A 4,955-nucleotide genomic window follows, 5' to 3' on the forward strand; every position below is an offset into this window, starting at 1 on the left:
TATGTGTTAACCCCTACGAAAATAGTGAGTTTTCGGTAAATGCTCTATATATGAAGCCTATAATCTTTAAATTTGTTTTAAAATTTAAAACCACATTATACCTTTGTATTATGTATGATAAACTTTTTTCATGGTACATGTACTCGTTCTAATTTTTTATCCCATTAAGTTAGCAAAACTGCAAATACTCCCTAAAATCATTAGACTAACCACTATAAAATTGCTATTCCCTAGAGAAACGGAGACAACAAAGGTTCCAAACCTCTTTGAACTTCATCATAATTATTTATTATTTGATTCAAATATGTATTAAAACAGTATTTCAATTTTTTGATTTTTTTCAAAATCTATGGGTTAACCCCTACGAAAATAGTTAGTTTTCGGTAAATGCTCTATATATGAAGCCTATAATCTCTAATTTGTTTTAAAATTTAAAACCACATTATAACTTTGTATTAATGTATGATAAACTTCTTTTCAGGGTACATGGACATCGTTCTATTTTTTATCCATTAATTTAGGAAAACTGCAAATACTGCCAAATCATAAATCAGTAACCACTATAAAATTGCTATTCCCTAGAGAAACGGAGACAACAAAGGTTCCAAACCTCTTTGAACTTCATCATATATTATTACATGATTCAAATATGGTATTAAAACAGTATTTTCAAAATTTTTTGAATTTTTCTCAAAATCTATGTGTACCCCCCCTACGAAAATAGTGAGTTTTCGGTAAATGCTCTATATATGAAGCCTATAATCTTTAAATTTGTTTTAAAATTTAAAACCACATTATACCTTTGGATTAATGTATGATAAACTTCTTTCATGGTACATGGACATCGTTCTAATTTTTAATAATGTATGATAAACTTCTTTTCATGGTACATGGACATCGTTCTAATTTTTAATCAATTAATTTAGCAAAACTGTAAATACTCCCTAAATCATTGGACTAACCACTATAAAATTGCTATTCCTTTGGGAAACAAATACAACAAAGGTTCCAAACCTCTTTGAACTTCATCATATTTTATTACATGATTCAAATATGTATTAAAATAGTATTCTCAAATTTTTTGAGTTTTTCTCAAAATCTATGTGTTAACCCCTACGAAAATAATGAGTTTTCGGTAAATGCTCTATATATGAAGCCTATAATCTTTAAATTTGTTTTAAAATTTAAAACCACATTATACCTTTGTATTAATGTATGATAAACTTCATTTCATGGTACATGGACATCGTTATAATTTTTTATCCATTAATTTAGCAAAACTGCCAATACTCCCTAAATCATTGGACTAACCATTATAAAATTGCTATTCCCTAGAGAAACGAAGACAACAAAGGTTCCAAACCTCTTTGAACTTCATCATATATTATTACATGATTCAAATATGTATTAAAACAGTATCCTCAAATTTTTTAAATTTTTCTCAAAATCTATGTGTACCCCCCTACGAAAATAGTGTGTTTTCGGTAAATGCTCTATATATGAAGCCTATAATCTTTTAATTCGTTTTAAAATTTATAACCACATTATACTCTGTATTAATTTATGATAAACTCTCTTTTCATGGTACATGGACATCGTTCTAATTTTTATCAATTAATTTAGCAAAACTGTAAATACTCGGTAAATGCTCTATATATGAAGCCTATAATCTTTAAATTTGTTTTAAAATTTTAAACCACATTATACCTTTGTATTAATGTATGATAAACTTCTTTTCATGGTACATGGACATCGTTCTAATTTTTTATCCATTAATTTAGCTGCAAATACTCCCTAAATCATTAGACTAACCACTATAAAATTGCTATTCCTAGAGAAACGGAGACAACAAAGGTTCCAAACCTCTTTGAACTTCATCATATATTATTACATGATTCAAATATGTATTAAAACAGTATTTTCAATTTTTTGAATTTTTCTCAAAATCTATTGTTCTAACCCCCTACGAAATAGTGAGTTTTCGGTAAATGCTCTATATATGAAGCCTATAATCTTTAAATTTGTTTTAAAATTTAAAACCACATTATACCTTTGTATTAATGTATGATAAACTTCTTTTCATGGTACATGGACATCGTTCTAATTTTTATCCATTAATTTAGCAAAACTGCAAATACTCCCTAAATCATTAGACTAACCACTATAAAATGCTATTCCCTAGAGAAACGGAGACAACAAAGGTTCCAAACCTCTTTGAACTTCATCATATTTTATTACATGATTCAAATATGTATTAAACAGTATTTCAATTTTTTGATTTTTTCAAAATCTATGTGTACCCCTACGAAAATAGTGAGTTTTCGGTAATGCTCTATATATGAAGCCTATAATCTTTAATTTGTTTTAAAATTTAAACCACATTATAACTTTGTATTAATGTATGATAAACTTCTTTTCATGGTACATGGACATCGTTCTAATTTTTTATCCATTAATTTAGCAAAACTGCAAATACTCCCTAAATCATTAGACTAACCACTATAAAATTGCTATTCCCTAGAGAAACGGAGACAACAAAGGTTCCAAACCTCTTTGAACTTCATCATATTTTATTACATGATTCAATATGTATTAAAACAGTATTTTCAATTTTTTTTTTTTTTCTCAAAATCTATGTACCCCCCTACGAAAAGTGAGTTTCGGTAAATGCTCTATATATGAAGCCTATAATCTTTAATTGTTTTAAAATTTAAAACCACATTATACCTTTGTATTAATGTATGATAAACTTCTTTTCATGGTACATGGACATCGTTCTAATTTTTTATCCATTAATTTAGCAAAACTGCAAATACTCCCTAAATCATTGGACTAACCACTATAAAATTGCTATTCCCTAGAGAAACGGAGACAACAAAGGTTCCAAACCTCTTTGAACTTCATCATATATTTTACATGATTCAAATATGTATTAAAACAGTTTTCAAATTTTTGAATTTTTCTCAAAATCTATGTGTAACCCCCTACGAAAATAGTGAGTTTTCGGTAAATGCTCTATATATGAAGCCTATAATCTTTAAATTTGTTTTAAAATTTAAAACCACATTATACCTTTGTATTAATGTATGATAAACTTCTTTTCATGGTACATGGACATCGTTCTAATTTTTTATCCATTAATTTAGCAAAACTGCAAATACTCCCTAAATCATTGGACTAACCACTATAAAATTGCTATTCCCTAGAGAAACGGAGACAACAAAGGTTCCAAACCTCTTTGAACTTCATCATATGTTATTACATGATTCAACTATGTATTAAAACAGTATTCTCAAATTTTTTGAATTTTCTCAAAATCTATGCGTTAACCCCTATGAAAATAGTGAGTTTTCAGTAAATGCTCTATATATGAAGCCTATAATCTTTAAATTTGTTTTAAAATTTAAAACCACATTATACCTTTGTATTAATGTATGATAAACTTCTTTTCATGGTACATGGACATCGTTCTAATTTTTTATCCATTAATTTAGCAAAACTGCAAATACTCCCTAAATCATTGGACTAACCACTATAAAATTGCTATTCCCTAGAGAAACGGAGACAACAAAGGTTCCAAACCTCTTTGAACTTCATCATATTTTATTACATGATTCAAATATGTATTAAAACAGTATTTTCAATTTTTGAATTTTTTTTCAAAATCTATGTGTTAACCCCTACGAAAATAGTGAGTTTTCGGTAAATGCTCTATATATGAAGCCTATAATCTTTAAATTTGTTTTAAAATTTAAAACCACATTATACCTTTGTATTAATGTATGATAAACTTCTTTTCATGGTACATGGACATCGTTCTAATTTTTTATCCATTAATTTAGCAAAACTGCAAATACTCCCTAAATCATTAGACTAACCACTATAAAATTGCTATTCCCTAGAGAAACGGAGACAACAAAGGTTCCAAACCTCTTTGAACTTCATCATATTTATTACATGATTCAAATATGTATTAAAACAGTATTTTCAAATTTTTTGAATTTTTCTCAAAATCTATGTGTACCCCCTACGAAAATAGTGAGTTTTCGGTAAATGCTCTATATATGAAGCCTATAATCTTTAAATTTGTTTTAAAATTTAAAACCACATTATACCTTTGTATTAATGTATGATAAACTTCTTTTCATGGTACATGGACATCGTTCTAATTTTTTATCCATTAATTTAGCAAAACTGCAAATACTCCCTAAATCATTAGACTAACCACTATAAAATTGCTATTCCCTAGAGAAACGGAGACAACAAAGGTTCCAAACCTCTTTGAACTTCATCATATGTTATTACATGATTCAAATACGTATTAAAACAGTATTTTCAAATTTTTTGAATTTTTCTCAAAATCTATGTGTTAACCCCTACGAAAATAGTGAGTTTTCGGTAAATGCTCTATATATGAAGCCTATAATCTTTAAATTTGTTTTAAAATTTAAAACCACATTATACCTTTGTATTAATGTATGATAAACTTCTTTTCATGGTACATGGACATCGTTCTAATTTTTTATCCATTAATTTACTGCAAATACTCCCTAAATCATTGGACTAACCACTATAAAATTGCTATTCCCTAGAGAAACGGAGACAACAAAGGTTCCAAACTCTTTGAACTTCATCATATTTATTACATGATTCAAATATGTATTAAAACAGTATTGTCAAATTTTTGAAATTTTCTCAAAATCTATGTGTACCCCCCTACGAAAATAGTGAGTTTTCGGTAAATGCTCTATATATGAAGCCTATAATCTTTAAATTTGTTTTAAAATTTAAAACCACATTATACCTTTGTATTAATGTATGATAAACTTCTTTTCATGGTACATGGACATCGTTCTAATTTTTTATCCATTAATTTAGCAAAACTGCAAATACTCCCTAAATCATTGGACTAACCACTATAAAATTGCTATTCCCTAGAGAAACGGAGACAACAA

General features: G+C 27.6%; 1 long non-coding RNA gene across 1 annotated transcript; it reads right to left on the reverse strand.

Moving 5' to 3' along the window:
* Nucleotides 1-335: 335 nt before the first annotated feature.
* Nucleotides 336-3,706, reverse strand: LOC117130626. The gene is made up of 2 exons (XR_004453947.1): nt 3,583-3,706; nt 336-610 (listed from the first exon to the last, which is right to left on the reverse strand). It is a non-coding gene; the product is annotated as an uncharacterized LOC117130626 (long non-coding RNA).
* Nucleotides 3,707-4,955: the final 1,249 nt, after the last annotated feature.

Source organism: Brassica rapa, unplaced genomic scaffold (genome assembly GCF_000309985.2).
Source record: "Brassica rapa cultivar Chiifu-401-42 unplaced genomic scaffold, CAAS_Brap_v3.01 Scaffold0603, whole genome shotgun sequence".
Lineage (NCBI taxonomy): Eukaryota > Viridiplantae > Streptophyta > Magnoliopsida > Brassicales > Brassicaceae > Brassica > Brassica rapa.